General features: G+C 43.7%; 1 long non-coding RNA gene across 1 annotated transcript in view; it reads right to left on the reverse strand.

Moving 5' to 3' along the window:
• Positions 1-2075: 2075 nt before the first annotated feature.
• The window catches only part of LOC103104143 (uncharacterized), a 43498-nt gene continuing 18087 nt past the window's right edge, over positions 2076-27486 (reverse strand). The window contains exons 2-3 of the long non-coding RNA XR_001627398.2: positions 5517-5645; positions 2076-2366 (exon numbers count right to left, since the gene is read on the reverse strand). This is a non-coding gene — a long non-coding RNA (uncharacterized LOC103104143). The remainder of the gene's footprint in view (positions 2367-5516; positions 5646-27486) is intronic.

Genomic DNA, 27486 nt, shown 5'->3' on the forward strand with positions numbered 1-27486 from the left:
GACAGAAACTGAGACCCCAAACCTCAGTAATACGGTTTTTCAGCACCTGATTGGTCCCTTCCTCTCTCAGTGCTCTTCTCCCACTTCCTCGCCTCCTCTGTTGCACATCCCTGACGGCCCTCGGCTGCTGGTCCAGATTGGGAGACCCTTGAGGACACGATGCAATTGCATTTCTCTTCAGATCTTTCTCAGGCAGAGCAGAATGTCCGGTCTGGTTTAGCTTGATGGTCTCCCTGGTGCTGAGCACTCTTCAGGGACTCTTCCCTTTGCTGAGGAACAGAGAGCGCCTCTGAAACATCGCCTTGGAGTGCTGCGAAGCTGCCCGTGGTCCCGGGGCCAGCAATGCAGCCAGCCAGCTCTCCAGCTACTCTCCCACCTCCCATCTAGTTACTGGGCCAACCTTGATCCATTTAATGCTTCCCTGTCCATACCCTGCTTCTCCCAACTTGCCCAGCCATCCCCCATGGATGGACGTCCCCTTCATTGCCAATTTGTTGCCACCACAAGAAGAGCTGCTGCTAGAAATATTCTTGGGCCGTCCCTCCCCTCCCTTCCCTTTCTCTTTGATCTCTCTGGGCTATAGACTAGTGGCACTGGTGGATCAAAGGGCACCCACAATTCACTGTCCTTCAGCCGTATTTCCAAATCATTCGGTAGATGGCTAGGACCAGCTCACCCCTCCACAGCGCCTTCGTGGACCGATTTTCCTTCATCCTTCCCAGCATGTGTCATTTCTGAGAGCTGTTTTCATTTGCATTTCCCAATCAATAGTAATTTAGGGCATTTTTCCTACATCTACAGATAGCTTTGTTGTCTCCCCTGAAAAGTATCTGTTCATCAATTGGCAAGTTAGCCATTGGGGAATGGCTCTTGCTTCTATAAATTTGGCATGCCCTGTGCCAAGTGCTTTATAAATAGCATCTTGTTGGGTCCTCACAATTCTAGGAGATGGGTGCTATTGCTATCCTCATTTTATAATTGTAGGAAATGTGGCAAACAGAGGTGAAATGACTTGACCACAGTCACTACCTGCTAAATGTCTGAAGCGAGATTGGAATTCAGTTCTTCCTGCCTCCAGACCCAAGGCTCTATCCATTGCACCAACTAGTTTTGATGAAGTTGGAAGTCACTGAGCCAAAGCTCAAATTCCAGCATTGCTAGTTCCTGGCCTTGTGACTTTGAGCAAGTCGTTTCCCATTCTCTGGGCCTCAGTTTCCTCATCTGTAAAATAAGGGGATTATTCTAGATGACTTTTGAGGTTCCTTCCAGCTGTAGATCTAGAACCCCAAATGCTACAAACTAAAGCTGTGAACGTGGCTTGATGTCTCAGTGTGGAGGGCCTTATTGTCTGGTTTAGAGTCTGAGTCTCACCCCAAAGACAGTGGGGACTCTAAAAAGGGTCTGGCCCTCCAGGAGGGAGGTAAGGAGCTGGTCCAAAGCCTCCAGCAGGAAGGCCCCTGCCCATGGCTGGAGTCGTCCAGGGTCTGCAGATTTACTGGCCTGGGGCTGGGGGAATGAGGACCCCCATTTACGCCTGCTCAGGCTGAGAGGTAATGTGTAAAGCAGAGGGGAGAGCTGGGTTCCATGCTGTTAGGTGTTAATGATTTCCTCCACCGTAGCTGGGGAAAGCCGGAGCCCCCCAGCCTGGGCTTTGGCAGATAAATGGATTGGCTTGGTGTTAAGTCCTGTGTTATTTAACACTTGATTAATGGTCTGGAAGAAGGAGGGAGCGATCCATTAATGAAATCTACAGACCTCGGTGCACATACCTGCTGCCTGGGTGCAGGGGGGAGGCGGGGGATGAAGGGCTGGGGTGGGGGCTGCTGCTGCAAACCCAGCCAGGAGCAAAAAATAGAACCATGGAAAGAAACCAGAGCATGGCGACAAGTGAGAGGGACAAGCGCACACACACACACACACACACACACACACACACACACACATACACAATCCATGCATACACTCTACACACACTCACATATTCACAAACACACACAAATGGGGCAGAACAAGAGAAACCCCAAACAAGTGGACCCCTAAGAGGAAGATGCCTAGAACTTGGGGCTCTTTTCAAGGATCTCAAAGAGTTTAATGACTCCCATCTTGGGATAGCCTTAGGTGGGAAGCAGAAGTGAATAATTAGTAACAATAATAACAGCAATGAAAGGAGTGCTTAACATTTGTAGAACCATTCCGATAACCCCTACAGAATGATGATGTGATGACGATACTCATGGGGAAGTGGACAGAGAATTCAGCTCTGAGTCACGATGCACTGGGTTCAGATCCTGATCCTTGCCACTCTCAGACTATAAATTGCAGGAAAGGTGCTGAACTGCTTTGATGGAGTTTCCTCACTTCTCAGGCTAGTAGAAGAGAAAAATACAGACGCTGCTAATTAGAATAAAAGCCACTAGATAACAAAGATCCTTTTAGTGTTCTAAATAAGAAAAACCAGAGGAATTCCTAGAAGAGAGAGAACACTTCAATCTGGGCTAGTCAAAGATGGCTTCCTGGAGGAAGTGATATCAGGGCTGGCCCTGGATGCGATCACTGGGATATTGATGGTCAGAAAACAACTAATTCAACCAGCCAATCAACCCCCTTTAATTTATAATGCAGGTATTCCTCTTTGCTGGCAGAGAGAGTAACCAACACCGACAGAATCATAGGCTAGTCTAAAACAAACCAGATTCTTTTCTCCTCCTCTCCCACTACTCTTCCATACAGAGGCAATGCCTTCTTGCTGTTCCATGAACAAGCCACTGCATCTCTCCTGCCTCCGGGCATTTTCTCTAGCTGTCCCTCACACCTGGAACAGTCTCTGTCCTCATCTCCATCTCTCAGATTGCCTGGCATCCTTCAAGTTCTGACTAAAGTTTCCTCTTCCAGAGAAAGCCTTTCCCAATCCCTCGTCATTCCAGTGCTTCTCTCTTTGTGTAGTGTTGTGATTTCCTGTTCATCCTGTCTACAGTCTGCTGGTACCTTGTTCCTTTCATGCTATTTCCCCCGGATCAGAAAACTCTGAGAAAGAAGGGACTATTTCTTGCCTCCTTTTAAATTTCAGGCACCAAGAACAGTGCCTGGCACAGAAGTGGTACTTCATACATGGTTATTGGCTGAACCAAAAGGAAGAAGGATAATAGCTGATATTAATCAGTCAATAAGGATTTAGTAAGCACCTACTATATGCCAGGTACTGTGCTTAGCATGAGGATACAAAGATAAGCAAAATAAAAGACTGAGTATGGCTGTGCTCTTTGTGGCAGAAAAAAAAAACCTGGAAAATGAGGGGCTGCCCTTCAATTGGAGAATGGCTGAACATATTGTGGTATCTGTTGGTGATGGAATACTATTGTGCTCAAAGGAATGATGAACTGGAGGGATTCCATGTGAACTGGAACAACCTCCAGGAACTGATGCAAAGTGAAAGGAGCAGAACCAGGAGAATATTGTACACAGAGATGTATACATTGTAGCACAATTGATTGTAACAGACTTTTCTACTAGCAACAATGCAATGACCCAGGACAACCCCGAGGGACTCATGAGAAAGAATGTATCCACATCCAGAGAAAGAACTGTGGGAGCAGAAGCACAGAAGGAAAGCATAGGATTGATCACATGGTTTGACGGGGACAGGATTGGGGTTGTGATATTAACAGATCACTCTATGGCAAATATGAATAATATGAAAATAGGTTTTGAACAATGATACATGTGTAACCCAGTGGAATTGCTTGTCAGCTCTGAAAGTGGGGAGGGAAGAAGGAAGGGAAAAATCATAAATCACATAACCATAGGAAAAATGTTCTAAATAAATTAATTATAAAAATAAAAGATTGAAAATAGATGGAGGACAATCTGAGTAGAGAGGAAAGCATGGAGGCTGGAGGGACACTACGGAACCAACCAGAAAAGAACTCCAGCTCCTATAGGGCAGGAATTGTTTTGTTCAAGTGTATATAAAGCAGTCTGCAGACTTTCACACACTATATAATCACTATTATTCTTATTCTCAGTCCTCCCTTAGCACAATACTTGGCACATAGTAAGCACTTAACCTTGTTAACTGAGTGACATTTATATCACATTTTAAAGTCACCAGAACGAGGGAATTTGCTGGACTTTGACACTTCCATTTCCACCACTGACAAGAAAAAGGCCAGTGGGCATAGCCCCTCCAGGGTAGTGCTGCCTTCAGGCATTACTACCTATTCTATAGAGATAGGAAACTGGCCCAATAGAGTCAGATTGTAAAAACTGTGGCTGAGTTGTCCAGTGACTCGATGTGGAAGAGGGAAAGGAATCTGTGCTGTGTGTCTTTATTTTACCTGAACAGCGTTTAATGATCCTTGAGTCCAAGGGTCTCATATCCTACCACCAGTAAAAATGTAGGCATTAACTTGACTCTTCTACCTCTAAACTTACTCTTGCCCTGTTTCTCTGTCTCTTTCTTTTTTATTATAATTTATTATAATATTCTTATTTTTTTAATTTGGTCAATTTCAAACATTATTCCTTGGTTACAAACATCATATTCTGTCTCACTCCCCTCCCCCCCCCCAGAGCCGATGTGCAATTCCACTGGGTTTTACTTGTGTCCTTGGTCAGAACCTATTTCCATGTTGGTATTTGCTCTAGGATATTCATTTAGAGTCTACATCCCCAACCATATCCCTTTGACCCATGCATTGAAGCAGCTGTTTTTCTTCCATGTTTCTACTCCCACATCCTCTGGATGTGGATAGTGTTCTTTCTCGTAGATCCCTCCAAGTTGTTCAGGATCACTGCACTGCCACTAATGGAGAAGTCCATTACATTCGCTTGTATCACAGTGTATCAGTCTCTGTGTACAATGTTCTCCTGGTTCTGCTCCTCTCGCTCTGCATCACTTCCTGGAGGTTGTTCCAGTCCCCATGGAATTCCTCCACTTTATTATTCCTTTGAGCACAATAGTATTCCATCACCAACATGTACCACAATGTGTTCAGTCATTCCCCAATGGAAGGGCAGCCCCTCACTTTCCAATTTTTTGCCACCACAAAGAGCGCAGCTATGAATATTCTTGTACAAGTCTTTCTCCTTATGATCTCTTTGGGGTACAAACCCAGCAGTGCTATGGCTGGCTCAAAGGGCTGACTCAAAGGACAGTCATTTATCACCCTTTGGGCATAGTTCCAAATTGCCCTACAGAATGGTTGGATCAATTCACAACTCCACCAGCAATACATTAATGTCCGACTTTGCCACATCCCCTCCAGCATTCATTACTTTCCTTTGATGTCATGTTAGCCAATCTGATGGGTGTGAGGCGATACCTCAGAGTTGTTTTGTTTGGCAATTCTCTGATTATAAGAACAACAGATATTCTAAGAATGGTGACTGTGGATTCACTCCTGCCTCCTGTCCTCAGAGTGGGGTTACAGCTTAGGGAAGAGAAGAATAGGATGTAGTGGTGAGTGAAAATCAGGGCAGGAGATCTTCCCTGCTTGGAGAAAACTAAGCACACTTACCTGTTGTCTTGACCTCCTAAAGAACTGGTATGTGCCCCAGGTGACAGTCAGACTTCAAGCTGATGGCCTAGCAACCTGGGCATGAGGAGGAGGCCCTTTTGTCCCCCTGTGCTTTGAAAGTGGCCTCCCCTGAGAAGAGAGAAATAAGACAAGTGATTTAGTGGGGATTGGCCTTGTTCTGCTTGTCTGCCATCATTCTGAGAGTCCTTCCTAATGTGAATGCTGTCCCTAAGTAGTATGGGCTGCCTTGGCAGGTAATGAGTTCTCCATTTCTTATGAACTTTAACCAAAGACTGAAGGTCTACTGTGGTAGGGGACATTTTAGGTCAAGGGTACATCAGGCTAGATGGCCTCTGTGATAGAGACATGAAGAGAGAGAGGTTTTGCAGGACTTATGGACCAAGATGCAGGGCTGGAGATCTAGCTCTAGATGTCAGTTAAGAGAAGATTCCAATGGAATGCTCCCAGGAGGGGCAGTTGGGGGATTTTGCTGACCACACTGAGAGGAGAAACTTGGCTTTTGGTCTCTGTATCTCTGACTGGAAGTCACTTTTTTCCCTGGAGGTTTGAAGCTGGCTGAAAGGACCCAGAGGTGGGGGGGGGGGGGAGGGGGGGAGGGGGGAGGGGGGGCTGACTTGGCTTTTGGACTTGTTCTCTAACTGGAAATCACACATACACTCTCTCTCCCTGGAAGTTTGAGGCTGGCTGAAAGACCTTTGTGAAGATGATTTGGTTTTTTGGATTTCTCTGACTCTGAGCAGTTGAAGTTGACACTGAGAAGAGAAACTTGGCTTTGGGGACTTAGTCTCTGGGGAGAAGCTTTTGAGTTGGTGGTCTATAAAAGAGTTGAGCTGGCCAGGAGAAAAGGAGAGATTTTGAACTTTGTTTCTTTCTGGGGTTAAGCTGAGAGATCTGACTGATTTGTGAAGAAGAAAGAAGATTTTGAACTGCTGTTGTCCTCCATCTCTCCTGTCTCAGAGTCACAGCTTGTGACTAGAACACTTCCTCAAACCTTTCCAAAATTATCCCCATAGTCTAGGGAAATCCTCATCCCTCTTACCTCAGTTTCCCATCCTGTTATCCCAATAAACCCCCTGACTGAGAAAGCAACTGGAGTATCTTTATAGTTCACTCAGGAGGGAGGGAAGAAGCAAAGGCTTCAAGAAGATTTGGGAGGTGAGGGAGGCAAAAGGGAGAGGTTGGTTAAGGGAGGGAGTGAGGGAGGAAGGAGGTCAGGAAATAGATTGAAGAATCAGCCATCAGTAGGGATCAGCAGGCAAACCCCAGAGCAGTCCTGTGTAGAGCAGTTCCTTGTGTCCCAGTATCCCTGTGTGGTGGCATCCCTCAGCATTTCTCATTTCTACATCCATTACCAATAAGCAGCCTCAGGTCCTGTAGGCCACCCTTTCTAGTCACAGCCAGCCAGAGAACAGCAGTCATTACTGAAGAAACAGTTTCCAGGCAGTTTACCTCTCTATTTCAACAAGTAATGGTTTCCAGTCAGTTTACATATTTGATTTCACCTCCTAAGTCCTGACAACTCCAAGATTTGAAAGTGCCAGATGACCCAACCCATCTATCTGTGTATGCACCCATTCAGTTGTCATTTGAGGCTGGAACTAGAATGATCAGTCATTACGTCATATAATAATAGATCCCAAATACCTTCTTGTTCAGGGCACACAGGCTCGGGCTAAGGTTGGATGACCATTAATTGGGTCATCAATAGGGATGAAGCTGAAGGAATGCTTGGCTAGAAATGGGCTAGAAGACTTCTGAGATAGAAAAATGGGAACTTCGTAGCTATCGGACATTGAATTTTAAAAGCAGAAACCAAGCAGCCCAGAAGTTTGGTCATCCCTTCTCCAGGCAGAAAACCAACTTGTGAGGAGATAAAAACAACGCAAGATGGTAGACTTGGCATCTCTGTCTGCCATGTGACTCTGCTGATGATCCAGACTTTTGAACAACAGCGTTCCATTGGGATCTTCCTAATTGCAATCTGGGAACAGCTGAAAACTAGGCATGAGGCATTTAAATAGGGCAGGGACAGTGTGAAGAAAGGGACTCACTAAGTGATTATAATGATTTTATAGAAAAACATATAGATGATTTTATATACCACTGGGGATTTTGTTGGCCCTTTACTGAAGAGGACCAGTGGAATTATGGGTGATGTTTTGACTAGTGCATGAACTGGATTTAAATGAGACAGAGTTGCCTACAATCGGCAGCCTCACTCTCTGTTCTAGAATCATCCAAGTCCAGCAGTAGGACAAAAGTCAGGAAGACTAGTGATGACCCAGGATGCAATGGATGACCTTGGCTCCTTTGATGTCTAAAGCTCTAGGCACTCCTTCATGCACTTGCTTCAGCCACCTTCAGAAGAAATTGTTCCCATTCATCAGTTTTCCTCCACCTGGCTTAACCCATCTGCCAAGATGGTTTACCAAGGTGTGGCCACTGGGTGTGATCCAGCTTCTTAGAACCACAGGTGAGAGCTGAGTGCTAGTTAGACAGCAAAAGTGAGTGAGCAATCCTGGAAAGGGCTCAGCAAACTGCACCACCTCCTCCCAGGTCCTAGTTCTCTTTGAACATCCATATCTACCACCCCTCTCAAAATCACAGAGGCTATTGTCTATAGACACCCCAGCCAGGTCACTCCCCTTCATTCCTTAATGAATTCAGTACATGGATCATGGGGCAGTCATCATCTGTAAAATGAGCTGGAGAAGGAAATGGAAAACATCTCCAGTGTCTTTGCCAAGAAAACCCCAAAAGGAGTCATAAAGAATCAGACATGACTGTAAAAGTTTTACTAAAATTTTAAACTAAGCAACAAAAACAGGTTTCATAATCTCTTCCTCCTCCCCATCTCTTTTCCTCTTACTAGGAGAGTTCAGAATATCTATTGACACCCCCTCAAATAGCCTCAGCACTCTATTTCTTAACCTGCTCACTTCCCAGGGATTAATTCTTCATCTCAGTTTCATACAAAGATGGTTATAGCTTTGATCTTGCCATAATCCACAAATGTGTCACCCCTAGGTTCAAGAATTCCCAAATCACCTGAGCCAGCTAAAACCTATTGTCTTTTCTTAGTCTTCAACTGAACTGTGACCTCCAATCCCTTGACATCCTCAATCCTCTCCCAGGCTATCTCCCTCTTTTCTGCAACTTGACCCCATAGCCACCAATTCAGTTCTGCACTCTCCTCTCTTTATTCTCTAGCACCACTATCGAATGACATGGTTCAGCCTCAGCACTGCATCACTTCTACCATTCACTGCCTTCCTCCAATACATATGCTGCTGAATGAAGGCGAAGAAAAAGCGACAATCCTCCTTAATGGTTCTATGACAGACTTAAATGACAAAATCTCCACTGGGCTCTCACCACTGCTTGGAAATTCTACTACACCTGACCTAATCGTCTCATTATCCCACTCTCTACAGTGGTGCTTCCAAATCTTCTCATCTCTCCAACTTCCTATGGTTCTCTCTCAGCCACTTTCTAAGCTGAGAACTTTGTCTCATACTTTTTGGAGTAGATTGAAAGCATTCACCATGAGCTTCCTCTTCTTCCTTATTCCCATCCTTCACTTCTTCTAACACGTTGCTCCCTGTGCCATCCCCACTTTCTACACGTAATTTCAATGTCTCTGTTTACTAGTTCATACCCTACTGCTTACATTCTTTACTCTCCCATTCTGAGGAAACTCTCAATTGATCTTTCCACCTCTGCCACCTATCATCCTTTTTGCCCTTTGTAGCCACTCTTCTAAAAGGCAGTCTACAATGGGCCCCTCTACTTGCTTTCCTCTTAACCCCTGTCAACCCACCTCGTGTCATTATTCCACTGAAATTGCTCTCTCCAAAGTTATCAGTGATCCCTTAGTGGCCAAATCCAATGATCTCTCCTCGGTCCTCTTTCTCCTTGACCTCTCTCTAGCCTTTGACACTGCCGATCACTCTCGCTTCATCAATATTCTTTTCTCTCTAGGTTAGTGGATCACCCCCCTCCCTTTTCCTCTTACCTATCTATCTGACTGCTCCTCTGCATCCCAGCCTAAGCAGCTCTGTCCTAGACCCCTTCTCTTCTCCCTCTAGACTATTTCCCTCCGTGTCTCAGCAGCTCCCCTGGCTTGAAGCACCGTCTCTAGGCTGATGCTTCTCAAATCTACGTCTCCTATCCCATCTCTCTCTGATGCCTTTCAGACAGCTCAAGCTGGAAGCCCAGTAGCTCTTCCTCTTCAGGCCTCTTTTCTTCCACCTCCCCATACCGAGTGGCTGATGAGATCCCCCAATTTCACTTTTGTGGTAGCTCTCAAATAAGCCCTGTCTTTCCTCTGGCATAGGCTACACTCTGATGCAGACCTGGACCATTGCAGCAGTTACTGGTGGGTCTGCCTGCCTCCAGGCTCTGCCCTCTCCAGTCAATCCTCCACTCAACAACAAGTCATCTTCCTAGAGGCCATGTCTGATCACGTCACACACACACACACACACACACACACACACACACACACAGAGTCTGTCTTCAGGATCAAATACAAAACGTTCTATTAAGTGTTCAAAGTCCTTCACAACTCACACCTCTCCTTACTGTTTCAGCTTCCTATACCTTATTCCTTGCTACATACTTTTTGAAAACCTTCACCTTCATCTCAGAATCAAGGCAGAAGAGTGGTAAGGGCTAGGCAAGGAGTGGTTAAGTGACTTGGCCAAGGTCACCCAGCTAAGAAGTGTCTGAGGCCAGATTGGAACCCATCTCTTGGCCTGGCTTTCATCCACTGAAGCCACCCCCACTTGCCCCCTTGCCACATACTCTCCAAACAAATGACAATGTTCTCCTTCTTGGCTGTTCCAAGACCAAGACTCCAGGTATGCCCCCTGCCTTGAGGCTGGCGGGCTCTCCTTCCTCATCTCCTCTTGCTGACTTCTCTGGCTTTGCCTTTCCCATCCCCCTCACATTCTGGTGTGTTCTCGTTCTCTCTCTCTCCCCCTTCCTCTCCCTCAGTCTCTCTCCCTCTCTCTGTCTGTTTCTCTCTCTGTCTCTGTCTCTCTCTGTCTCTCTCTCTCCCTGTCTCTGTCTGTCTCTGTCTCTCTCTCCCCCTGTCTGTCTGTCTGTCTCTCTCTCCCCCCTTTCTCTCTGTCTCTCTCTCCCTCTCTCTGTCTCTCTCTGACGCTGTCTCTGTCTCTGTCTCTCTCTCTCTCTCCCTCTCTGTCTCTCTCTCTGTCTCTGTCTGTCTCTCTTTCTGTCTCTGTCTCTCTCACTCTCTCTGTCTCTCTCTCCTTTTCTGTCTGTCTCTCTCTGTCTGTTTCTCCCTCTCTCTGTCTGTTTCTCCCTCTCTCTCTCCCTCTCTCTCCCCCCTTTCTCTCTGTCTCTCTCTCTCTCTCTCTCTGTCTCTGTCTCTGTCTCTCTCTCCCTCTGTCTGTCTGTCTGTCTGTCTGTCTCTGTCTCTGTCTCTCTCACTCTCTGTCTGTCTCTCTCTGTCTGTCTCTCTCTCTGTTTCTCCCTCTCTCTCTCTCTCTCTCTCTCTGTCTCTCTCTCCCGTCTAGACCTTGCTTTGCATCCCTGTGTTTGTGTGTTGTCTCCCCCATTGCATGGTGAGCCGCTTATCTTCTGTTGAGCTGCCAGCATTTCGAAGCATGCCGGCCCGGAGTCCGCGATGAATGCTTGTGACTTCCCTCCCTCCCTCCCTCCCTCCTTCCTTACTTCCTTGCTCGCTTGCATGTCTCTCTCATCTATGCACTATGCACGCCATTCAAATACACATCGGGATATTAACGCATGTCTGTCTGTCTGTCTGCGCAGGCGCAAGCGCAGGGAGGGAGGGAGGGAGGGAGTGGCCGGAGGTGAGAGGGCTGAGCAGGGGCTCAGGGAGAGGACCTGGAAAGATCCAGCAGAGCTTTGCTCTCTGCCGGGCGGCGCTCCCGGGGCCGGGCCGGCAGCCCGAGGTCAGGGCCCTTCTTTTCCAAGGCGGAACCTCGGCCAGGCTTGTCGTGGGCTCCAGGCCCCTCCCAAGCCCTTTGGCCAGCCGAGCGGCTCCCTCCCCTCCCCCCAGGTCTGGCGCAAGCCTCCTCCAAGCCATTGTTCTGGCTCGGAGCTCCCACATCTGCCCGTAAGGCGGAACAGCTGTCAGTCACGCCGACATCACTCTGTAAATCTGCCCCGGCTCCGCGCTGCCACGGCCGGGGTCCCCGGGCAGGTTTACGATGTGCCGCCGCCATGATTAACAGTGCCAGCGGAGTGCCTCGCAGGTGCCGGAAGAGAGGTGAGGGAGACGCAGGGGGAGCAGTTCCTGCCCGGGCCGGCCCACACACCCCGTGCCAGCCCTGGAGATGAAAGGCAGCGAAGCTTCGGCTCCTCCGGGACCTGAGCGGGTCACGCACTTCCTCCTGCTGGGCCGTCCTAGTGCTGGGCATTTAGTAGGCACTTAATCAATGCCTGTTTGGGGGAGTCACTCTTCCAGACACTCCGAAGAGTGTGGGAGGATGTGTGCACAGTTAAAAACGGAAAAAGAAAGGAGCCGTCGAAGGACGGTGGGGATGAGGGACCCGAGTTCAAATCCTGTCTTGGAGGCTTACTAGTCTCTAAGTCACAACACTCCAAGGCTTTGGTTTCCAAATCAGCAATGAAGGATTGCCTTGAATGGGAGATCGTCTCTGAGATCCCTTCTAGCTAGAGATCTACAAGTCAAACTAGCTCCCGAGGGCAGAACAAGGTGGTGAAAAGAACTGGGAGGGTGAGAAAGGCCCACTGGGGCTCACTTTCCCAGGAGTGGTCTTGTCCAAGTCAAGTTCCCTCTCTGAATTGGTCTCCTTCGCCGGAAAAGTAGACTAACTAGATGAGCTACAAAGAGATGGTGGGAGCCAATAAAAGTCCCCACAATGCCCATGATGGGTCCTTACTGTCAAAGCAGTGGCTGCTCACCCTCCTTCCCTAGGAATGACTTTGTATTAACTTAGTATCTGTGTGGTTCACTCCCTCGAATGGAAGCTCCCTGAGAGCACGGGCGATTCCTTTTGGTCTTCCTATGGCCATCTCTAGCCAGTACTTGGCCCATAGTTACTGCTTCAGAGATGGGGAACATGCAGCCTCCAGAAGCTATGAGGCCCCTCCTTTAACCTCGCTCTCACAGCCGGTCCCAGGTCTAGAGCAAAGCTCTGGCTCCCCTTCAGAGTTCTTTGGGCACGCTCTGGCTCTCTTGAACCAGAGGCCCCACTGGTGTGCTCTTAAATGATCAGTTGGGTGTCAATTTAGTCGGAAATGAATTCGAATTTGGGGAGAGCAAGTGGGGAGAGCGCCAGGCCTAAAGTTAGGAAAACTCTTCTTCCCAGTTCAAATCTGGCCTGAGACACTTAATAGCTGTGTGACCCCGGGCAAGTCACTTACTCCTGTTTGCCTCAGTGTCTTCTGGAAAACATGAGCTGGAGAAGGAAACAGCCAGCCATGCCAGGGTCTTCTCTGAGCAAAGCCCAGAGGGGGTCACAGCCAATGAGCCCGGAGGGAAAAGACTGAACGTTAGCCAGCCAGGTGGAAGGAGCTTGGAGAAGGAAGCCTGCGCTTGGGGTGATCAGCCCAAAGAATCTTTCCTCTCTGACACTTTCCCACAAAATCCAGGGGAAGGTGAGCCCAGCCTGATAAAGCACATGGAGCCAAGGGGTAACACCCCGTCTGGGTGCCGGAAACCCCACATGTGGGGTGCCAGAGAAGCTCCCCTTCGCCATGGTGCCTCGGCAAGACCTAGAGTCAAGTCCGGCTTCTGACACTTCCTGACTGTGTATCACTGAGCAAGCCAATTGACCTCAGAACGAACGCTGGGGAATTCTTGCTAACCCAATTCAGGAATAGTTTCCAGCCTCCTTTGGCACAGGCACTTTTCTCATCTGCCATTCCCTGTGGCGAAGGAATCACCGAGGCCCCCAGTAAAAAATGCCCCGCCTCCATAGACACACGGGAGCAGAGCACTGGGAAATATTTCTGAGTCACACTCACTACAGCTCTGATTTATTCCTCTCCTGGATCAGCCTGAAATCACAATCACCTCTGTGGACTCTCCCAGAGCGCTAAAGATGGCCCTTCCACCTTCTAAGGATTCATCTCACTTTGCCAAATGGCCACCCACTTAAAGAACTGCCCGAGGGTTTTTGTTAACCAGAATTCTAAGATAAATATGAGAATAGCAGTAGGTGGATGCAGATTTATACTTCCAAAGCCTTTGTACCCCCTTCACAAACTATAATATAAATTACCATGAATTCTGTTAAAACCTGTTTTGGCACCAAAGAAGAACGTGAAAAGTGGAAAATATTTGCCTCCATCAGAGGGTTTTGATCCATCAAAAAATAACAAGACTAGTGAGAGACACAGAGCAGGGATGTCACGGGTAGCAGTTTGGGAGTTCTGTTGCAGGGAAGAGAACTACTCTCGAAAGTAAGTACATAATGGAAAAAATCGTTTTACATCCCAATCCTAAAGAAGGGCAATGTGAACAAATGTAACAAATTGCCAAACAATTGTGCCCATTTCTCATGCAAGATTCTCTATGCCAGATTTCAGAACTAGGTGAACAGATAATTAACAAAAGAGCAGACTGGTTTTTAAAGAGGCAGAACTAGAGACCAAATTGCCAGCCCTCATTGGATTATGGAGAAAGCAAGGAGTTCCAAGAAAACATCTACTTCTACTTTATTGATGGCACTAAAGCCTATGACTGTGTGAATCACAACAAAGTATGGCAAGCCCTCAAGGAGATGGAAGAACCAAATCATCTTACTTGTCTCCTAAGGAATCTGTATGGAGGTCAAGAAGAAACTGTTAGAATTCCACATTGAATAATTGATTTGGTTTAAGATTGGGAAAGGAGTACAACAAGGCATATATTTTCCACTTTTTTTTAACTTCTATGCAGTGTATATCATGTGAAATGCCAGACTAGAAAAGTTGAAGTTGGAATTAAAGTCACTGGGAGAAATGTCAACATCTCAGATACATAGACCAATCCACTCTGATGGCAGAAAATGAAGAAGAACTAGGAAGACTCAAGATGAGGGTGAGAGAGGAGAATGCAAAATCTGGACTAAAGTTTAACATTTTTTTAAACTCTAAGATCAGGGGCAGCTAGGTAGACACTTCCTAGCTGTATGACTCTGGTCAAGTCACTTAACCCCATTTGCTTATTCCTTGCCATTCTTCTGCCTTGGAATCAATACTGTGTATTGATTCTAAGATGGAAAGTAAGGTTTTGTTTTGTTTTTTAAACTAAGATCTTGGCAATTGGTCCCATAACTTCCTGGCAAAGAGAGGGAAAAGAAATAGAAGCAGTGTCAAATTTTATATTCTTGTGTGGGCTCAAAGATCATTGCCGACAGCTACTGCAGCCATGAAATTAAAAGATGCTTGCTCCTTGGAAGGAAAGTTAGGGTGGATCTGTACAGCATGCTAAAAGGCAGAGAAATCGCCATGCCAACAAATGTTCATACAGTCAAAGCTATGTTTTTACCAGTAGCAATGTATAGCTATGAAAGTTGAATTATAGGGAAAACTGAGCACCACCAAATCGATGTTTTCAAACTGTGGTGCTGGAGAAGACTTCTGACAGTCTCTTGGGCAGTAAGGAGATAAATCAGCCAATGCTTAGAGAAATTAATTCAGATTATTCACCGAAAGGTCAAATACCAAAACCAGAGATTAAATACTTTGGCTAGATACTGAAAAGACAGAATTCACTAGAAAAGGCCCTGATGTTGGGGGAAATTGAAGGCAAAAGAAGAAGGGGATGGCAGAGGAGGAGATGGAGAGAAAGTATCAAGAAAGCAATGAATATCAGCTTGGACAAACTTTAAGAGATAATGGAGGTTGGAAAGACTTGGCATGGTATGGTCCATGGGAACACAAAGAGTCAAACGTGACTGAACAACAATAAATATAATTTCCTTGAAGACAAGGAGATTTTCATTTCTGGTCTTTGTTCTCCCAATACCTACTGCAAGGCCTGGCAAATTGAAGAAGTTAATTAGATGTTGGTCAGGTTGAATGGAATGACTTATAAAATAAGCTGTAATAGTGAGCATTACCAGTTGGAAGAAAAATGGAATGACAGGAGGAGCTTCCAAGTAGAGCTATATAAGATGCCACCTGCCAGAAGAGCTCAGCAACTGAAGAGCTGTACCTGAGAAGTGGGTCATGCCTGCTGCTATCGGCAGGTGGTTTCAGAGGAGAAGTAATGTATCTATTTCTTTCTGGAGGTGAATGGGAATTTGTGTTCTTGGTTGGAGATGGTTGGATATCAGAAGGTCTCTGTCTCATCCCAAGGATTCTGTTTTCCATTTTGATTTATTTTACACAATATATCCTTCTTTCCTGTTATGAGCTGTAGGCTTAAAAAAGAGCAGGCAGTCTGATGGTACCGTGGGAATATCAGGCATACATTTTCTCAGGGTGATATCACATACCTGAGTGGGAAGGAATTCTCCAAATATTTTTGGGCCTTTCGTGTCATACGAATCTCTAACACAAGAGTCACATGTGCGACTAGACCTCCTTGTGGCAAGACATATTAGCAATGGAAAATAATGCAAATTCTGACTTCTGAATTCCCAGGGTTTAGGCATTTAAACATCGAAGTGATGTCATTTTCTTGCAGAAGATTATTTTGTCAAAACGGGAATATTAACCAGAAATACTAAGCTTTGGGGTCATGTTACAGAATCTCTGCCAAACTCTACTAAGCTAAATTAACTCATTTTTATAATTTTAGGATAAACTCCATGGGACAGGGGCTACTCAACTCCATAGACATGCCAGTCACTGCCCATCGGAAGGTCAGTATGAAGCACATTACTAACGCATCAAATCTTTTCTCCTGCAAAAAAAGGAAAGGATGCTCAATCAGCAGACGTTGTTATGACACAGATGCTCAGAGGCTTTTTCATCTGCTAACAAAAGCGATGGCTCACTCCTACAAGTCCAATCCATATGATATGGATCCTATAAGCACAGAAAGCTAGGGCTGCAAGAAAGATTACAGCTAATTAACCCCAACCCTCTCATTTTACAGATGATTTAGATGTTTCCTAGCCTTGGATTAAATTGTTTAAGATATGGTGATGATTTAGCATGATGCTGCTGCTGCTGATGGCTAATATTAACATAGCCCTTTGAAGTTGGCAAAGCTCCTAACTCCATGATCTCATTCAATACTTGGAAAACATCTTTTTGTAAACATCAGACTAATTCCATGTTTAGCTCTTTTGTGAGTCAGGTCAATAGTTTGTGAGTCAGTTCAATTGATCATAGGACTTTGATTAAGGCAATTTACATCTTTGAAAATTCTATCAAATGTGTGTATGTGAGTGGGGTGAATTAGATGATCATGAAAGACCCTTTTGCTCAAACATTCTGTGATTTAAAGGGATGGTTCCCAGCCTGTTTAAATGATTCTGCTGCTACTTTGTGTTTAGTCCTGTGTTTTGACATTTTTTTTTAATTCTGATAACTTGTAATTAAATTTCTTCGCAAGTCAATGCTAAAGCAGGTTTTATGGATCATTCTCATCAATAATGTCATTGTTTTAAAAATATTTGAAATGTGATCATAAATGAATGGCAGCCTGAGTCTCACACAACTGTGGACCCAGGTTCAGTATAGGGAACTTGGGGCACACAAGATTATTAGGCAAATATTTCTTGATGTGACTGCAAAAATGTGGGTTCAAGACTGTGAATTGTCAAAACTGTAAAGATAATTTTTAGTGTCTTGATTTTATATCAAAAATAAGTAGTTGCCATGGGAAAAATTCCCAAGTCAGCTGGGTTTTATGGAGATTTTAATTAATACAAATGAAGGAATTAAGGGAAGGGAGGAGACAGAGTAAGAGGAAATAGTAGGACTAAGTCAGTCTTTTATCCACTCACCACAAGATTTTGTCCCAAGCAAAACTCCAACTAAGTTCAGAGAGCCAGCTCCTCCACACGAACTCCAAAACTCCAACTACTCTGAACTCTCACTAGTCCAAACTCTTCCTAAGTTGAGAGAGCCAGCTCCTTTTAAAGAGAAATTTCTCTTATATCACTTCTCCCAAATTTTCACATCTACCAATCACAGCAGATGTTTTCCACAGGACTGACCATTCTTAATTCACATCTTCTTTTGTTATCACCTTCTGAGTAGACTAAAACTTCACACCTCTTTTGTTAAGCTTGCCTTTTGTAAGTTGCTTGACCTTTTAGTGATTAATTTAACCTTTATAGGTACTTAGCACCCTTTTGCATTAGATCCAAAAATAGACCACCTAGCTTAGGGTTTTTGCTCCATTATAAGTATGAGTTGGGAACTTTTCATTGTTCAGTAAGGAATTTTACAACTTTATCTTCCCCTAAGGCACTGTTTGAGCAGGGTGGAGTAATTTTAAAGTTCTCAATACATTCTTGACTAAGTACCTCCATTGTTTAAAATGGGGAATAGCCTTAACCAATTGTTCCAAGGTGGAGTCTGAGCAGTTTTTAAGATTCACAATCCCCCCTGATGATCATTGGGAGACTAGTCTCCCCATTGATCATTTAACATAATCATCTTGTAGCCCTAAATGCACTTCTAACTACAGATATATACAACATTCAATTTTCTAAGAGAAAGTTACAGTAGTGAGGGAGAAATAGAAAAGAAAGAAAGCAAAACTAATGTTTTGCTAGGCGCATTGACAGAAAGCCAAATTAGGGGCAGTCCCCTTTGGCATAAAAATGTACATTTACAATAAATGTTCAATCAAACTTCAGTTCAATCAACCACACCCAAAGTTCATTCTTGATCTTCTTGATGTAGTGTGGGTTTTCTGGCATCTTTCTGCAACAGTTCATTCTCTGGATTTAGGAGTTAGCAAACTTCTTCCTTGAAGATCTTTCTCGAACAAAAAAAATTCAAAATCTTGGATTTTATTTAAAAATAAAATCCCAAACAAAAAATCAAAAATCTTGGATTTTAAATTAAAATACGTTGAGAAGCCAGCTAGTCCCTTCTCTACCAACATCCCAGGAACAATAATAATCAGGACAGAATAGCAAAGTAAGCAACAAAGAAAAATCAAATAGTGGCATGCTTCTCTACCCCTGTGTCATGCTCCCAGAGTTCCACATTGCCGTGAATTGGACTAAGAACACTCCTTTACCTGTGAGACAGCCCCTAAGCTCCCAGCACTGGCCCAGCTCCAATAGCTTGTGGACTCCATCATTCAGCCACCAGCTATGCTTCTTTGCTACTCTACTTTCTCTGCCCAGCTGCTATTCTGCTGTTGCCACTGGGGTTTCTTTTTCCTCAAAGGAGTATTATGTATGGGTCCCTTTTGATCCCTCCAATGCACAGGGATAATCAGATTTTCAGCTCTTTTATGAGTCAGGTCCTCAACCACACCTGGTTGGCAAAGGAGTCCTTCAGGTGATTCATCAAAATAATTTCTTCAAGCATTCTTCCCCCAAAAGGCAAAGATAAGCACACTTCAGTGAATTACCATCAGTCTTCTCTAGTCATTAGATTGGAATGAATATATTTCTTTCAACTCCAAGTATGATACAGGTCGATAGCTCCAAAGTCCTGTGAATTACCTTGTAGTGCTTTAAAGTGGGAAGCACTTGGAAAAATTGGACTGCCACCATTTCTTGCACTTCTGCTGCTCTACCTCCACTTCATTTCTTCTTTAGAAACAGAGTAACCAGATTATGAATAAACTATCATAATTACGTTACACTCACTTTGTAGAGTCAAGAACTTTGCCCACTATTGTTTGAGACAAGCTAGCCTACTCCCAACCATGTGTTAGATACAAGATAGTATGTCAACAGAACCTTCCTAAAATACACTTCAGCAACCTAAAAGAGCCAGGAAAAAGCATGGAAAACCATCCAAAATATTTACCAGAATTTCTTTCACCTCAGAAAAGACTCGAATGAATTGAGGTGGTTCTGAAAATAGAGGTAGGGCTAAACTGGTCACATGCTTTTCCAAAGACTGAAAATACCAAGGGCACGTCTGTTCCTCTCCTCCCATTCTTCTGTCGTAGACATTTGAAATAAGGGTCATAACAGGAACACAAATTTCATCTCATCCATATTTACTGAATTCTCAATTTGAAATGCCATCTAGCCAGCACAGCCTACGTTCTGGGGACTTTCACTCCAGCCCATTCTCTCCATTGAACAAGTAGCATTCAGGAATCGTTTCTGAAGTTTCAAAGAGCTTTGGTCTCTGAAAAGATCCTGCAGCAGGGATTCCAGTTCTGCTTTTTATTAGGCCATGACATTAGCATTTTCATTAGCCTAAAAAGAACCATATTCTGCTCCTCCAATAATAGAAACAGGACGTTTCCTTGCTTTCATCATTTCTTCTGGATCTCTCTTAGAATTCTCTTCTTTCATGTAGGTAAGATGCACTGCACAGAGACACTCACCATTGGGGTTTTTAAGGCTTTCAAAAGCCCAGAGGCTGCCCTGTGCCATATTTATATGTTAACAAAGGGACCCGTGCCCTGCGGCTGGCTTGGCAATCAAAATATCCCAGCAGGGGTCATTTAATCATAACAGAGTTCAAAATTCACAGAGTGATGGAACAGTATGGACCCTGGAGACCGGCTAATCCAACCTCTAGTTCTTAGATGGAGAAACAGACCCGACTTCCCCTAAGTCTCACAGCCAGCTCTTAGCCGACTCGCTCAACCTATTGATCTGGCTTTTAAAAAACCAAGTACTATGGGAGAATATGGCAGGTGATATATTTGACCAAAAATAATGGTTAAAACAGTTCTGTGAAATGGGTCTGTCCCAGAGTAAAAACTAGAAATTGATCAATCCATTTCAAGCCAAAGAGACAGGATGGTAGAATGGTTAGGGCACTGAACTTAACATCAGAAGGATCTGGTTTTGAATCCCAGCTCAGAAAGTAACTCTGGGCAAGACAAGGCAAGATGATCTCATTTGTCCTGTCTGTCTTTAAAGTGGACGAGGACGAGATGAGGATTCCACGATTCGGTTTGGGGGATAGCAGGAACCCCTATATCAAAGAGGTGTTCAGAGGATCAAGAGAGATCATTTTTGTCCAGATCTTTGCAGGTTTTAAAGTGTCAAATGACTTGAAACATCATTCAGCAAACATTCCTCCCCTGAAAAGGGTCTGGGGATACAAAGATGGCCCTGTATTGGGCGCCAGTCCTGATCCTTTGCCCTCGAGGGCTTCCCATCCGACTGGCATGTGGATTTCTGTATTCCTTCACCACAGCTGGCCTGTGACTTCCCAGTCATACTGTGCTATGGCTGTGGGACTGGTTTTACCCAGATGTTTGTCACAGACCGAGCTTATACACCTCCAAGGATGTAAAAGAACATTTCCCAATAATCTCTGCCTTTGTGTGGGGGGGAATCCCGGTACTCTAAGGCTCTAGCAGAGCCCAAGCCATGGCAGGTACTAGCAAGACAGAGAGACTTTGAGAATAGACCTGGAGATAGAATGTAAGTCAGATAACAGCAGCCGCCACACCATTGGCTTGGGTTTGTCTCATCTGATTTTCACAACCCTGGAAGGGAACTGCTCTTATCATCTCCATTTGCCAGAGGTGGAAACTGAGGCTTCAAGAGGCTGAATGACTTTTCCAGGGTCACACAGCAAGATATATGTTTGAGGCAGGATTCAGGCTCCAACATTCCAGACTCTGAGGTCAGAGTCATTATATCACCTGAAGGCATCATCTGCTCAACCAAAGGAAGAGGAGGGTGACCTGGGGGTGTGGGGAGAACCTGAGGGGGCAAATCACAGATTATTGAAAGATTCTCAATGAAGTCATTGAGCTTAGAGCCAGAGGGGCCCTTTGAGGTCATTTGGTCTTGCTCTTTCGTTTGACAATAAGGAAACTGAGTCTCAGAGAGTTTAGGTGCTAAGAAGTGACAGGACCTCAGAGCTTAATCCAGAGCTCCTTCCACCACACCACACCACCTACACTCAGGTTGCTAATGCCTCACCATGGCCACCTTTTTAATCCTTTTCCTCATCTCATTCACTCAAATGTAAGCTCTTTAAAGGAAGGCAGAGATGAGTTAGTTCCCTTTTGTATTTGCACCCTCACTAGCACAGTGCCTGGCACACAATAACTTAATCAATGCTCATTGATTGATTGATGGACCCATGTAGACCTCTGGCTTAAGCTGCTTCGGGTTTTATCCAAATTTTCTAAATGAGGAAACTGAGGCATAGAGAGAGAAATATTTCTAAGTCTCTTAGCTGGTTAAAGGCAGAGCCAAGAATAGATGATGGGTCCTGTTCCATGCCCATGGATATCCAGGCCTATTGTGATGACGAACTTCAGATAATGTGCTCTTCTTGGTGGGAAGGATCCCAGTGTTTCAGCTCTTCCTAAAACAGCCAAGACCCTGCAGCCTTTACTTGGGGGCCACTGAGCTCCTGAAATGTGAACAGAGCCTCAAAGAACAGATTGTCCTCTCTAGCCTTCTGAAATTCCTCCCACAAGTCTACAGGTCAGTCAGTCTGTCAACAAGCATTTATTAGGCACTTACCATGTGCCAAGCAAAGTGCTAAGCTGTCGGGATCAAAGAGAGGCAAAAAGATTGTCCCTGCACCAAAGGAGCTCGCCTTCTAAGAGGGGAGACTGCATGCAAATAATTAAATGCTTTCAAGATTGTACAGGGTAATGGGAGGTCAGCTCAGAGGGAAAGCACTAAGGGGGGCAGGGAGGGATCTGGGAATTGGCTTCTCCAGAAAGTGGGATTTGAGCCAAGCCTTGAGGAATGCCAGGAAAGCAAAGAGGTGGAGGTGAGGAGGCAGAGAATCCCAGGGTCGGAGGAGAGCCAAGACGCAAAATGCCCAGAGCCACTGGTGGGGCTGAGGCAAGGAGTGCATTATGGGAAGAAAAGCCTCTGAATACTGGGAAGACGGGAAGGAACCAGGTCAGGAAGGGCTCCAAGTGCCCCCCAAAGGACTGCATATGGAATTCAGGGGGTGATCAGGAGTCACTGCAATTGTCAGAGGAGGCGAGTGACATTGTCTGTGGCGAGTGACATTGTCTGTGCATTGGCAGCTAAGGGAAAGATGGAATGAAATGGGGAGGACTCCTCCAGGGAGAGATGAGGCAAGGAAAGAATTCATAGTTCAGATTCAGAGTTTGTTTCAATAGATCTGGAAGGGACTTTAGAGACCATTGAGTCGCACCAACTCATTTTACAGAGAAGGAAACTGAGGCAACAAGGCGATATTACAGTAACTTACCTATGGTCACACTAGTAGTAATTATTTCAGGAAGAATTTGATCCCAGATTTTCCTGACTCCAAAGCCAGCACTCTTTCCACGAGATCACATTCCCTTTGAACATTTTTCAGTTCTAGGTATAACAGGACAGCAAGGACAAAAGCACAGAGGTGAGAAAGTAGAGGGAATGTCCAGAGATTAGGGAGTCATCCAGGTTAGCTTGTGTGTGTATGGGAGGGGGAGATTACAAAGGGCAGTCATGCAATGAATTATCAACCTGTTGTGCTCATTTGAAACTATGAATTCTGATACCTAATTCTCCCTTCTGACACACTCTTAAGTCACAGAAGTGAGAGACAGCTTTGCCAGGCACCAAGAGAAAAGCATTGCTGGTCTCCAGTCAATCTTCTGAAGGAAAGCCTGGCTCCAAAAGCCACCCCAAAGGTGCAGTACCTTGGAGGAACACGAGATTGAGATCCAGAAGACCTTGAATCCTAGATCTGCTCCTGACAAGCTGTATTTTTAGTTTGGGCTCCTAGACACAGTTTCACCAATGGCACAATGAAAGGCACCCACTAAATGGACTTAATCCCATCAGTCTCTAAATCCCATGAATTCTCAGCTCTTTGACCTCAGGCAAGAGAACAAGAAGGGAAATATGGAGGGGGCTGTATTCCTAAGCAGCTCTGGGTTAGCCACGGAGGTTCCTTCCAGTTCTCCAGAGTCATGTAAGCTGACTCTCTATTCATCCTTCAAGCAGAGCTGATGATACCTGCATTGCTTACACCACAAACCATTATTGTATCAAATGAGTGACTGTATTGAAAAGTAATTGTAGTTAAAAGAGATAGGGAAGGTAATTACATCCTGATAAAAGGCAGTATAGACAATGAGGAAATATCAGTACTCAACATGTATGCACCAAACAGCATAGCATCCAAATTTCTACAGGAGAAACTAGTGGAGCTCAAGGATGAAATAGATAGAAAAACTATACTAGTGGGAGGCCTGAACCTTCCTCTAACAGAACTACATAAATCAAACTAAAAAGTAAATAAGAAAGAGGTAAGAGAAGTGAAGGAAATCTTAGAAAAATTAGAGTTAGTAGATATGTGGAGAAAAATAAACAGGGACAAAAAGGAATACACCTTCTTTTTAGCAGCACATGGTACATTCACAAAGACTGACCATGTACTAGGGAATAAAAACATTGCAAACAAGTGCAAAAGAGCAGAAATAATAAATTCAACCTTTTCAGATCACAATGAAATAAAATAATAATTAGTAAGGGTACATGGAGAGGCAAATCAAAAATTAATTGGAAATTAAATAATACAATTTTCCAAAATTGGTTAAAGAATGAATCATAGAAACAATTAATAATTTCATTGAAAAAATTACAATAATGAGACATCCTTTCAAAATCTATGGGATGCAGCTAAAGCAGTATTTAGGGAGAAATTTATATCCTTGAGATCATATATTAATAAATTAGAGAGGGCAGAGCTCAATGAATTGGGGGTGCAAATTAAAAAACTAGTAAGTGAACAAATTAAAAATCCTCAGATGAAAACTAAATTAGAGATACTAAAAATTAAAGGAGAAATTAATAAAATTGAAAGTCAAAGAAATATTGAATTAATAAACAAGACTAGAAGCTGGTACTTTGAAAAAACAAATAAAATAGACAAAGTACTGGTCAATCTAATAAAAAAAGGAAAGAAGAAAACCAAATTAACAGTATCATAGATGAAAAAGGAGACCTCATTAATTAAGGCAATCATTAAAAACTATTTTGCCCAATTATATGGCAATCTAGGTGATATGGATGAATATTTACAAAAATAAAAATTTCCTAGATTTGCAGAAGAAACAGAATACTTAAATAACTCCATATCAGGAAAAGAAATTTGAACAAGTCATCAAAGAATTCCCTAAGAAAAAATCCCCAGGGCCTGATGGATTCACAAGTGAATTCTATCAAACATTCAAAGAATAGCTAATCCCAATACTATACAAACTATTTGACAGAATAAGCAAAGAGGGAGTTCTACCAAATTCATTTTACGACACAAATATGGTACTGATCCCAAAGCCAGACAGGTCAAAAACAGAGAAAGAAAACTATAGACCAATCTCCTTAATGAATATAGATGCAAAAATCTTAAATAGGATACTAGCAAAAAGCAAATCATTACAAGAGTTATTCACTATGACCAGGTAGGATTCATACCAGGAATGCAAGGATGGTTCTATATTAGGAAAACCATCTACATAATTGACCATATTAACAAGCAAACCAACAAAAAATTACATGATTATCTCAATAGACGCAGAAAAAGCCTTTGATAAAATACAATACCCATTCCTATCGAAAACACTAGAAAGTATAGGAATAGAAGGATCCTTCCTAAAAATAATAAACAGTATCTATCTAAATCCATCAGCCAACATCATCTGCAATGGGGATAAACTAGAAGCATTCCCAATAAAATCAGGAGTGAAACAAGGATGCCCATTTTCAATGCTATTATTTAACATTGTACTAGAAACACTAGTAGTAGCAATTAGAGAAGAAAAAGAAATTGAAGGTATTAAAAGAGGCAATGAGGAGACCAAGCTATCACTCTTTGCAGATGACATGATGGTCAACTTAAAGAATCCTAGAGAATCAACCAAAAAGCTAGTAGAAATAATCAACAACTTTAGCAAAGTTGCAGGATACAAAATAAACCCACATAAATCATCAGCCTTTCTATATACTTCCAACTCATCCCAGCAGCAAGAGTTAGAAAGAGAAATTCCCTTTAAAATCACCATAGACAATATAAAATACTTGGGAATCTATCTGCCAAGACAAAAACAGGAACTATATGAACACAACTACAAAACACTCTCCACACAATTAAAACTAGATCTAAACAATTGGAAAAACATTAACTGCTCATGGGTAGGACGAGCTAACATAATAAAAATGAAAATCCTACCCAAACTTATTTACTTATTTAGTGCCATACCCATTGAACTACCAAAAAACATTTTTACAGAATTAGAAAAAACAATAACAAAGTTTATTTGGAAGAACAAAAGATCAAGAATATCAAGGGAAATAATGGGGGGAAAAAAGGAAGGAAGGTGGCCTAGCAGTACCAGATCTTAAACTGTACTGTAAAGCAGTGATCATCAAAACCATATGATACTGGCTAAGAAACAGAAGGAAGGATCAGTGGAATAGACTTGGAGTAAGTGACCTTAGCAAGACAGTCTATGATGAACACAAAAATCCCAGCTTTGGAGACAAAAATCCACTATTTGATAAAAACTGCTGGGAAAATTGGAAGACAGTGTGGGAGAGATTGGGGTTGGATCAACATCTCATATCTACACCAAGATAAACTCAGAATGGGTGAATGACTTGAACATAAAAAAGGAAACTATAAGTAAATTAGGTGAACACAGAATAGTATACATGTCAGATCTTAGGGAAAGGAAAGATTTTAAGACTAAGCAAGAGTTAAAAAAATTACAAAATGCAAAATTAAAATTTTTGATTACATTAAATTAAAAAGTTTTTTATACAAATAAAACCAATGCAATCAAAATTAGAAGGGAAGGGGGCAGCTGAGTGGCTCAGTGGATTGAGATCCAGGCCTAGAGACAGGAGGTCCTAGGTTCAAATCTGGCCTCAGATACTTCCTAACTGTGTGACCCTGGGCAAATCACTTGACCCCCATTGCCTAACCCTTACCACTCTTCTGAGCCAATACACAGTTTTGATTCTAACATGGAAGGTGAGGGTTTAAAAAAAATTAGAAGGGAAACAACAAACTGGGAAACAATCTTCATTACAAAAACCTCTGACAAAGGTCTAATTACTCAAATTTATAAAGAGCTAAACCAATTGTACAAAAAATCAAGCCATTCTCCAATTGATAAATGGGCAAGGGACATGGATAGGCAGTTTTCAGTCAAAGAAACCAAAACTATTAATAAGCACATGAAGAAGTGTTCTAAATCTCTTATAATCAGAGAGATGCAAATCAAAACAACTCTGAGGTATCACCTCACACCTAGCAGATTGGCTAACATGACAGCAAAGGAAAGTAATGAATGCTGGAGGGGAGGTGGCAAAGTGGGGACACTAATTCATTGCTGGTGGAGCTGTGAACTGATCCAACCATTCTGGAGGGCAATTTGGAACTATGCCCAAAGGGTGATAAAAGACTGTCTGCCCTTTGATCCATCCATAGTCCTGCTGGGCTTGTACCCCAAAGAGATAATAAGGAAAAAGACTTGTACAAGAATATTCATAGCTGCACTCTTTGTGGTGGCCAAAAATTGGAAAACGAGGGGATGCCCTTCAATTGGGGAATGGCTGAACACATTGTGGTATCTGTTGGTGATGGAATACTATTGTGCTAAAAGGAATAATGAACTGGAGGGATTCCATGTGAACTGGAAGGACCTCCAGGAAGTGATGCAGAGTGAGAGGAGCAGAACCAGGAGAACATTGTACACAGAGACTAATACACTGTGGTATAATCGAACGTAATGGACTTCTCCATTAGTGGCAGTGTAATGTCCCTGAACAATCTGCAGGGATCTAGGAGAAAAAACACTATTCATAAGCAGAGGACAAAATGTGGGAGTAAAAACACCAATGAAAAGCAACTGCTTGAATACAGGGGTGGAGGGGATATGACTGAGGAGAGACTCTAAACG

This window comes from Monodelphis domestica, chromosome 2 (genome assembly GCF_027887165.1).
Source record: "Monodelphis domestica isolate mMonDom1 chromosome 2, mMonDom1.pri, whole genome shotgun sequence".
NCBI lineage: Eukaryota > Metazoa > Chordata > Mammalia > Didelphimorphia > Didelphidae > Monodelphis > Monodelphis domestica.